At 34.3% G+C, this 11,602-nt stretch overlaps 1 long non-coding RNA gene across 1 annotated transcript; it reads left to right on the top strand.

Moving 5' to 3' along the window:
* Positions 1-353: 353 nt before the first annotated feature.
* On the top strand, positions 354-2,723 carry LOC118599761. Its single transcript, XR_004949255.1, has 2 exons — positions 354-1,530; positions 2,172-2,723. It is a non-coding gene; the product is annotated as an uncharacterized LOC118599761 (long non-coding RNA).
* Positions 2,724-11,602: the final 8,879 nt, after the last annotated feature.

The following is an 11,602-nucleotide window of genomic DNA, read 5'->3' as shown; positions in this document are numbered from 1 at the left end:
GTGTGGATGTGGATGTACTGACCAGATTTTAGGCCGAAGGGCGAGTAGGTATCTGCCCGTTAGATTTTCAGCAGGATTGTAAATGAATCCCTAAATCTGTGCGCTGGTAGCTGGGATTAAGGGATTCAGCTGGACATGGCAGGAGCAGCAGCGGCGTTTGGCTCTGCACGTGTGCACCAGCTGCTCGGTGTCTTCACCTCGAAATGTTGTCGTTGAAAAGAACTACGATGGCTCCATCTTTTTTCTCTCTTCTTTTCTTGATAAAACAGAATTACAGTTCTGAAGAACAACTTCTGTCAATGTTCCCTACCAGGGTCCCCTCATCTTTAATAATATTGAAAGCTACTTCAACTTTGAGCATCTAAATAATCAAATTAGGAATAAATTATTGAAAAGTATCAGTTGTATTTTATTTACTGAGTATGTCAGGACTCCCTGGTTGACCTGGTTTTCTAAAAACTGTCCAGGCATTGATCAGGTTCTGGTCGTTAATGAGACAAACTGGAAAAAAAGGGGGGATTTGTGGCTTTTTAAGGTTTTATGTTTGTTTTAACCATTTCATCTCTGACTGAGCCTTAAAATCCATGTAAGCTTCCTGTTCGGTTCAAAGGCAGGTCAGGAGGCCGCACCCTCTAACCCCCACGACCCCTCTAAAGCTCCTGTTGATTCCTGTTGTGTCAAATGTTTCGTTGTGAGGACGTTCAACTTTTTGGACCTGTTCACCCCTCCAAAATGAAATTAATTTAATGAAAGACATTTATTATTTGTCAAAACATCATGTTTTCCTGTACGCTGATGATAATCTGCTCTATTTATCCTATGTCTGTGTTTATCAAGGCCTTGGTGGATTAGGGCACACATTTACAAGATGTAAAAGCTATTTTTTTAATTCACAGAGTTAAATGAAACTAACCTGGTTTTACAAAAATGTGCCAGGATATAGGTTTATGAACACTAACCTGGCAAGAAAAAACATCAAGTTTAAACTAAAGCATAAAAAACAAAGGCAAAAAGAGGAGCAGCCAATTAAGAAAGAACACATACAGTTATACTAAAGTAAAGCCAAGGACTCGTATGAGAAGGAGAGGAGCCAGAACACAAACTATTTTTTTTAAAAAAGCCCCTCAAACCTAACAAAATCAGACAAAAAATATATATAATAATAATATTTATATATTTTAATAAGTATATTTCAACAACTAACAAAACGAACAACTAAAAGAATAAAAATCTGACATGATACATATCTGTTTGTATGTATATATATGTGTGTGTGTGTGTGTGTGTGTGTATGTAAATGTGTGTTTTTTTAAAACATTGGGATTTGCAAAAGTGACAAAATGTAATAAATCGTGAGTCACAAAAAATAATTCTTCCATTATCATTAATTAATACTTTTAATTTTAGTTAAATTAAGTTTACAAATTCTTCATTTTTGTCTGTAAAACTTTTTTTTCCCCCGAAATTCCTTTTGCCTACCACAAAAAAATCTCTAGAAACATTTCAGTAAAAAATAAAAATAAAACAAATGTTCTGCTTGAAATGAGCAAAATCTTGAAAACAGACCTCGAGTTTGACCCGGTCTCCCTCATTCTAGGTCTTTCTAGCTGTAGGATCTCTAACATGTACCTTAAAAAGCTTTACAATATTCTTACATTTTGTGCAAGGAAAAATATACTTCAGAACTGGATTTCAGACAAAACCCCTTCAATTTCAGGATGGCAGAGGTCAATAATGGAATATATCCCACTGGACTATTTGACCTGTCTCTCACACTCCAAAACAGATTTATTTGTGAAAACATGGAGACCATTCCTAATGTAAATATTTCTGCCATTATGATGAGAGCATTTGTATAATGTACGGATGTCTATGTAACATTTCATCGTATTTCGATCACACTCTCGTTGATTTGCCTTGAAAAACTTTGCTTGCACTGTTAACTACTGGACTGCTAGAAAACTTCTGATGTCCCTGAATCACCTTACATGGAACTGGTTTCCACTTGTGACCATTCTCTCCAGCTGTTTGTTTTGTTTTGTTTTTTTGTTTGTTTTGTTTGTGTTGCTTGTTTATGCATATGTCTTATTTCCAGTATTGTTCTGTTGTGTATGTGTGTTTATTGACGAAAATTGAAAAATAAAAATCGTAAAAAAAAAAATAAAACAAAGAGATGCTTTCTTATTTTTCGCATTTGTGAATAATGCAGCACTTTGTGCCGTTTTCAAAATGTCCCGGTGATGTAAAACAAAAAATAAAAAAAGTAAATAATTTGGGTTTTTACCAGGGTAGAATTCTTTATCTTAACATATTTTAAATTTCAGAACATTTTCTATTCATTTTTCTTTTTTACTTGAGAATGTTACCTGACTGAGCGCGCTCTGACTACCATCTCCTGCTGTCTCCAGTCCACTCTCTCATAGCGCTCTTCTGCATTTGGTCACTAATGTCGGGATTTAGCAGAATTAAGAACCTGTTGAAGCTTGTTGATGAGTCTGTTACTGCAGTTTACTATGATACCTTTTATCATGCATGATGTATCATAGCCGTATTGTCCAAATGAATCTGAGCCATGAGGGCTGTGAATGCCTCTCTGTGGCAGTAATCCACCTGCATGGGGGCAGGTCACCTGTCTGCCAGGTGAAGTCCTGCTTAGATTACAGCAGCATGTGTACTTATCCGCTTTGAATTTTAAAGCAGCATAAATTAAAAAAAAAAAAAAAGATTATTTTAATGGTTTGGTAAATTTATCATACCTGTTTTGGTCACTCTTTGCCGTACCTTTATCTCAATGGGCTTTTGCAAATTGTCAAAGAAAGACCACTGATGGTCAAAAAGGACTCTTTTACATGTCTGAAATGATTTGCAGTGGTTCTCATTTTTCACGTGTGATTCTGGAAATTCAATAAGTACATACAAACTCTCAAAACAAAGACGACGAAGATGTCACAGCTATTCTGCATTCAACGCTGATTTGAAAGGAGTCAGAGATGCACATGCATGTATGCTAACCCGTGTAAATATGCTCAAAAGATGGCGGATTGTTTGTGAAATTTCTGTGCGACAGTTGTGATATATCCAAGAAACACACTCTTCCTTAACTCCGTAGCTTTAGCTCCTGTGTCGACATGCTTTGACTACCGTAACCCTTCAACTGTTTACACAGTTAACAGAACTCCTGCAGGGTCTGAGGTGGAGAACAGAAGTCCTGAGCTGTTATGCAACACTTTACACTAGCAAAGTGTTTACGCAATCAACAAAAAACATCTAACTCTGTCTTTATGTTGATGCAAAGCAAGAACATTTTACATGGGGGGCGAGTAGACTTTGGAAGGGTGGCAAAACACCAATGTAGAAGGCCATTACAAATGAAAGAATAAAAAAATATCTACTTTTAACAGTTATACATATTTTATTTTCATTTAAAAATACTAATTTTGGTATTTTTGCAATGCTTAAAGAAGCTTGTATTGATGAAAGTTTTACCAAATTTAGTGCAACTAATTTGAGGTTTGGGACATCTTGAGAAGAAAATGTAGTACATTTACTTCTTATTCAAAGTTTTAACATGTTAAATAACTTGAGATTAACTTATTTTGGAACCAGCCCCCTAGTTAACTGATTAACTTTTTTTTCTCAACCAGGAAGTCAACGTGTTGCACCTTAAATTCTAAGTGAAAAGGCTCACAGATTTAATGTTTTTAGCACTAGTGCTTTGAGATAAAAAGACATGGGGTCAGGTTCAGAAAAACTTTGTGACTTTTCAGCGAATCTTGTTCCTCTTAAAGTATTTTTAAAGCTTGTTCTGAATGGTTGCTACACTTTACAAATTAAAACTAATGGAATGTTGTATCAAGAAAAGGGAAAACTATATGAATATTGTTAAGAAATGTGTGTAAAAGGAACCAACAATGTCAATGGTCAAAATTGAAGTTACAAGTTTGTTAGATAGAGATCACTGATCTAAACCCTGACAAAAAAAATAAATAAAAAAATTCTAGAATCACGACTAAAAGAGTCAGTTTAAAAAAAGCTTAAAATTTTACTCTAATGTATAATTCCATATCAGCATTTTTATGAAAATCCTTATTTTATTAATAAATCTGTAAGTCAATCATTGTTTTTAAAAAATATTCTGTAAATACAATATTGTAATTGAGTATTTTTGTTGTTTATTTTGATTTATTTCCATCTTCTCATTGGTCATTTTTACTCTTGTTTGCTTCAGAAACAACTGCTGAATAAAAATGTTCTCCGTCCCAGGTCAGAGGTCACCCTGAGTGATGGTTACTCGTCCTGTTTATACCCCGGTGGGTGATTCACCACAAAGAGTCGTTTGTTAGGTTGGAAAAACATAACATAAGTGTTAACATCTAAGTGACTGTGCACCTGCTACAGACAAACAAATAAAAAACAAACAAACACATAAATAATTTTTAATTATTCCAAAACCATATTTTTTTTCTTAAAAATACCTTCTTTGTTGTACACACACATAGATCTGAATTCTTTTACTTCTTTACTATCCTGTTGCTCTGAATAAGGGAAAACGTGCAGTAAATATTTTGACGTCGGCTACGTAATTGTCAGAAAGCTTTTAGCATGTGAGGTTAGCATGAAATAATAACACATAAAGCTGCATAGCAGATACCAACATGTAAAATTAATGTGCTGCACTGTGATAACTGACTGTGCTTCATTGAAGAGGCGGAAAACAGGGAATACGGAAGGAGTCTGGTCTCTTTAGAGGACATTTCCTTGTGGATTGGGATTTCTTTGGATTAAAACTGAATCAACGCTCTCCTCTTGGTTGTAAATAGGAAACTGCTAATTTGTCGTCTGTCCATTAAAGATTGGAAAAGTGGAACCATATTGGCGTATGTCAAAAGAAATATTCCTTGATGTTGAAGCTACGAGATATAGTGAACGTCTGCTACAGCAGAGTAAAAGATGTCCAAACCTAATATATATATTGACAGCAAATAATAAACTAAAATTGACCAATTGATTCAATTTCTCAAATAGATTTTGATCAATGAAGAATTTAAATATATGTTGTTCTAGTTTTCATGAGTTATTATTTTGCTCCGAAGGTCTATTGGTATAAAACCCAAGTGCTGGTGTTTATTTGGGAAGTCTGAGTCACTGCTGAACATGGAAACATTGATCTTTGTGTTTCATTATGTTGCGCTAGTTTCTATTGAGTTTTACTCCAAAAACAAAGACCCCTGTCGAGAGATTTCCTGAGTTTTGTGCACTTAACTCAGCAGCGTCAAAATGTATCTACTGTTGGAAAATACAGTTTTAACCACTTTTCATTATTTTTTAAAATGTTCAAACGTGGAATTTTCTTCTGTTCACAGCAGTAAATTATAGAAATTGTCCCACTTCAGCTGTAATTTCCACCTTTCTTGTTTTTAGATGTTTTTCAGTTACTTGTATTTTTGTACGGTGGCTATTTTGGATTTGGTTGGTCAAATGTTTCTCTTGACAACCAAATAATAATAGAAACTAAGCACTGTTCTTTCTGAAAAATGGACAAACCAAATGAAATGAATTGCGTCACTCCCGTAAATCCATCCAGTGCAAAAGCAAATTGTTGTAAATTCTCACTGACATGTTGGGTAACGAGGGAAACAGAGAGATTGAAATGCTAGCGAGACAAAAATAAACTGTTAGAGCAGATGGCCAACATTAGATCTCTGCTGCTGGAAGCTAAATGTCTGCTGAAGCAAGCTACGAATCTGACAGATGATAAACCAGAGCTGGTAACTCATGGAATTCTTTTTTTTTTACCAACTTTGTTTCCACGCATTTCCTTGGCTAGGCGTTAGCAGACACAGGCTAATGACAAACACAGACAAGCTAATCACTAGCATTTCCCCCTCAAAGCTTACTCAATAATCTGCTTCTGTTTGCACAGACAGACCAATACAGGGCTATTCTAATGGGGGCCCGTCGGCCACATGAGGCCCAGGAGCTCATTTTGAGGTGCTCAGAGCAAAACCAATGATAACAATGCAATTCACTTCATTTATTGTTTCTATTGGTGCAGAATTTGCCAAACATGTATAATGTAGCACTAAGGATAAGTGTAGCTAGTTTTTTTTTCTGGCGTTCCACATAATTTGCTTAAACCAGTTTGGTGTAATAATTTGACCTGTTTGTGGAGTCCATCTTGCCATAATTTGAATGGGCCCACTCAGCCCAACACAAGCCAAGGATTTGTGTCAAAAACCAACAGTGCATCATACATTTGAAGTGGAAATTATGATTTTGTATTTCAGGCTAATCTATGAGCATTTGAAGGTGCTAAACTTCGACGTCAAGCATTATTATTCATTGCTGAGAATCCTTGTTATACATCATATTGTTTTACTTAGAAAAATAAATTGCAATGTGGTTAAAAGTTAGTGGGGGTGGGGAGCAATCAGGCTGCTAACACTATTTCTAGTTTGCCAAAGATTTTCACTAAATATTCAGGATTTAAGTTTTTGTTTTTCTGTCATTCAGTGTTCAAGACCTGAACAAAAACACTATAGCAATTTAAAGAGATCTCAGAGAAAATCAGAGTGGAGAATAAGGTTACAATTAAGATTCACTAAAATAGACTATTGTTAAATTTTAAGTGAGTGATATAACTCCCATAGACTTAATCTTAGCTTCAAGTTTCTGTAAGAATGTTAAAAATGGAAAAACAACCCTTTGTATTCAATTTGTTGAAAAGTATTTATCAGTCTACCATTGGGCCATTCGCCTTTAAATTAAAACAATTAATAACTCCCCTGTAATGTGCAAATTTAAGCTTTAAACATAGCTCATAGATGCTAATGACCATCTTGTCTTCAGAGGCTAGGCGTAGCATTAGCACAGTAATCATGATTAGCTCAAAAGGGCAGGATGGTTCTGTCTTTAAGTAACTAACTATTCTGAATTGACATTACAGCATAGAGGCGCAAACCACAGAAACTGTCCTGGTATCAATATTTTACCACCTACAAATTAGCTTGGTCGTGCTAATCAATGGTTTGTATGCAGTAATAACCCTTCAATTATATTGTAATGCTGGACTGATAATGTTATTAATCTAGGAATGTTCTACCAGTGTTGTAGCTTTCATTTGTGGTTGTAAACACAGTACCATGCTGTACTTTACTACCTGATGACCCATTACCATTCACTCTACAAGGGGGATACAAGCTGGTTCCCAACAACTGCTGGTGTTTTTAAAAAGTGGAGAGTATGAATAAATTATTTGAATAAATGTAAAGGCAACTGTTGGAAGATATGCAGAAGTTGTCATTCTGATGACGCATAAAAACCGGTGATCACTGACCACTTATTGTATGCAAGCCACACATTTGCTACTGTACAGTCTCAACATGTGATCACATAATTTCACTTTGTGAAAATCTTTTGTCATAATTTTTGAAATAATCATGTGAATTCCTTAAATGACAGGGTTAAAACTGTAAAACAAAAATGTGTTTCTGTATTGTTGTATCTTTACTGCTCTTGCTTCCCCAAAAACTTTCCTTAACACAGACGATTCTCGCTTAATGTACACTAAAACCTCTAAGCAGCCAAAGTGAAATATTCAGCCTCAAGTAAGGAAGAATATAATGACCTGTTTTGTTACCTAGCATTGACTGTATGAGAGAACTGGACTGAGTGAGTATGATGTCACCCATAGAAAATGACTTGATTCTAGTTCCAACCAAATGATTTCGGTCCAGGTGTCATTTTTCCACAATATGTCCATGGCAATGTCCGAATACCTTCAGTACTCATCAAGTGCACTTTATGGTGCATTTGCCATTTTCTAGTGTTCAAATCTACTACTCCAAAATCAAGTGAAAGTCTTCATGAAAAACCAGCCAGCGTTGATACTACATTGGCGAATATAGACCACAATGCATTGCATTTGCACAATTTTGCCCCAAAAAAGTGTGTTTAAATGTAATTTTATAATAAATCATCAATGCTTTCATCATCAAAACACAATTAAGTCATAAATAAACAACGTAAAATATTTGTATTGATTAGATTTTCCCTTAGTGAAATCAGTGACATTGTATCCGCCGTTAAAAAATAAAAAGTAGTGAACATGGAGTCCAAATTGCTTTTAAAATCCAGGGCACCATGTAGTCCTCCACTATTTTGTGTTTTGGTAGTTATGGATTAAGGTGGGAATTCTGTAGTTGGAACCAGAAGTCTTCAGTAAGCCAGGAGTGGTCTGTGTCGGTCTGAGTCCATGGTAACTACTCTCTCCAATCAGGAGTGAGCATGTTAGAAGGCCACACCCCTTCCACTGAAAGCCGGCTCAGAATAATCTGTTCATCAAATCCTTTGAACGTTTGATCTGAGGCAGCTGATTGGTTAGTTTATAACTTCAAAAACTTTCACAACAGCAAAAGTATCGTGGAAAAAATTAGGATGATCAAGAAAATGTTAAAAAGATGCTGCAGAACAAGAATGATTATTCTGACAAATATTATGACTGACCAATAGATGTTCATTTCTCAACAGAAAACTATCGGATTTTGGCTGTTTTTGGACTGGTGGGTACTTCCTGTTTGGATTGTGAGCGAGGGGGGTGGGTGGGGGGGCTCAGTCCAGTTCTCATATACAGTCAATGTTATCAAGCACCCCCCCCTCGCCCAGTTTTAGAACTCTTTGATTTGCATTTTATCCTTATTTCCAGCATGTAATAAATAATTTAACAAATTATACTAAAAACACGATGTTAATAAATAAAGAAAATATTGAGTAAAGCTTTTCGTTTCATATTTTAGCAGATTGAGTGTGGGAATGGCAGTGATGCCGGTAAATAGGACAGGAACGACTGACTGCTGCTGGTTTTTTTCACAGCAAGAGGAAGGTGCGACAAAGAAAAAAAGAATGAAAAGGCATGGAAATTTGATCAAATAGACACAAAGCAAAATAATAACTCCTTAAACAAATATACCATCAAAATAATTTTGGATTCACAAAATTGTGATTGAAACAATTATAAAATGTGATTAAACTTTATTTTTTATTTACATTTTTTTCTTAATTCATTCAAATACATTTTTGGTTTGTTAATTATTGATTTGAACTGAACTAAAGTGGAACTTCCCTTCATAAAATCGTAAATTCTTTGACTAAAAAACGTGCACAAAGTGTGTGTGTGTGTGTGTGGGGGGGGGGGTGTTGGGGGGCTTTAAAAATGCAATAAATAGCTGTGAATGAAAGTCAAGTAATAAAATTCTTCTTACCACCCTCAAACTTCAAACAGAGATTCTTTTGAGGCCTGCAGTGGGCCAGCGGACTGACTGGCAGACCAAATGCTGCTTCGATGATCAGAGAAGAGGTAGTACAGACTCCTGCTTTAACTATCTCCCACACGCTGATGTCGCTTCAGAATAAAGTTTAGTTTGCTTTTTTTTCATCCACTTTGTAGGAGCACCACCTTAAAGAAAAAAAAGCTATTTAAAACAACAACTTACTGGGTTTGTGTTTATTCTGAGGTGTAAAATGACTTATTTGTTGGGTTAAATGTGTTTATTTTGCTGTTTGAAAAATAATTAATTTTCCACTGTTCTTGGCCCATTTTATTTTAGGACACAATATTTTTGAGTTTTAAGATTTTTTCAGTTAGAAAAATGTATTTATTTTTTTCAGTTCCTGAGTTTTTCACTGAACTTCTAAAAACTGTTATTATTTTCACTGATTAAATTCCTTGATTTTAATTTAAAATGTATCTAAACAGTTTGGCTCCTCGGGTGTTATGTCCTCTTTATGGACCGGCTAAAGGGTTAAAAGAGACTCTCCATTGTATTTTAGCAGACTGGGGGCTCCTAAACATTATTATGGATGGGGGGCCCCACACAAGCAAATATCTCATAGACTAACAACAGCGCAGAAGGCCAAACTCTAATCGTAGAGTATTTTTCCTATAAAAATCTACTTTGTTTGTTAGTAAAAGTTACTCCAAATTTTTCTGTGTTGTTTTGATTTTTCATGTACGTTGTGATGCGATTTTTTTTTATTAACTTTTATTTAACCACACAGTCCCATTGAGATTAAGAAATCTTTTTTACAAGGGAGTCCTGGACAAGAGGCAACAAAAATGTATTAATTACAGTTAAAAAAATAAATACATTTCATTTAAAAATGTTCTGTTATGTTCTGGTTCTCACATTTGTTAATTCATTGTTTGTCCAACCAATCCTCATGTTGAATTTTATGGTCCAGTTAAAATCCATTAATACTTAATTAAATAATATTGAAAAAAAGTACACTTTCCTGAAAATAAATAATTAAATAAGAACATTTTTTTTCAGCAGAGTTTTGCAAATTTAAACTTTTTAAATCACAAATTATGAAGTTTATATATTTATTTTTTATAGTGACCTTTTAAAACAACACGTTAGAAAATTATTTCAATGACTTAATTAATTATATATTTAATTTTTCATTTTAAAAAAATCAATATAATGCTCTCAAATGAGTGTTATGTGAGAAAATAATGTTTTAGAATTATGAAAAATAAATAAATAACCACATTCCACAGATCTGAACTCTGGAACTCTGCAAACAGCTAAACAAAATGTTTGAACATGTAAATCTCATTTCACTGTGTTTTTATTGAGCTTTTCAATGTCTTTTTTTTCTAGGTCGCCTCAGCTGAATATTAATGAGTGGACTCGTCACATGATGCTACGCTCGGCTGCATTCTCCAACAGCTGAGAGGGGATCCCTGTGAAATCAGACTGAAGGGACAAAGCCATCAGAAACGTGCCGAACAAACCTACAAAAACCAGCAACATCAGAGCATCATCAAGGACTCGGAGGATCACAAACCTGTGGAGAAGCAGCTTCTGCACCTTTATTCTTATGATCTCCCAAAACATGCTGGAGAGATAGACATAAAAGTGGAGAAAATATAGCTAATAAAGCTGTTGACTTAACATGATGATGAAATGTGTCATAAAAAAAGGAGTTAAAATTATTATCCATAATGTAAATTTAAAAACTGGAATAATTATTTATTAATTAAATAATAAATAGAAATGCGGAATTATTTAAAATTTCTAAATGAAATTAAAAAAAAGAAGAATTCACCTGTCAGTTTTTTTAAATATGTTAAAACTTAAAACATGAATTAATTTTAAAAAATCTCCCAAAAAGTTCCTTAGTAGATTTAAACTAAAATAATATAAAAAAACTCAAAAAACTATAATAAGACAATATTATTTTGTATATTTTGCACCAAAACACCATAAAAAGGATTTTGTACCAATAATAAAAAAATGCTCATTATTTAGATTTTTGTAGTCATTTTTAGGCTGCTTTTAAAAAAACAGTTTCAAGGCCTGGCATTGAATTGTTTTAATATTTCATTTTTCCGACCCATCCCAAGGGACTCTGAACACATCATCAGGCAGAAACAGCTTCCAGTATTTCATCCTTTTTAATCAATTTTAGTTTCTCTGAAAAACAAACAAACAGCAACAGAACGGACATTACACACTTTGTACGGGTGAACACTAACTACAAAAGTGCAAAAAATCAAAAACAGACAAATCTGCAAAGCAATGTTTTTGTACAAACACAA

This window comes from Oryzias melastigma, linkage group LG15 (genome assembly GCF_002922805.2).
Source record: "Oryzias melastigma strain HK-1 linkage group LG15, ASM292280v2, whole genome shotgun sequence".
In the NCBI taxonomy this organism is placed as follows: Eukaryota; Metazoa; Chordata; class Actinopteri; order Beloniformes; family Adrianichthyidae; genus Oryzias; species Oryzias melastigma.
Note: the sequence above shows the minus strand (reverse complement) of the source record. Positions and strands in the feature narration are given on the sequence as shown.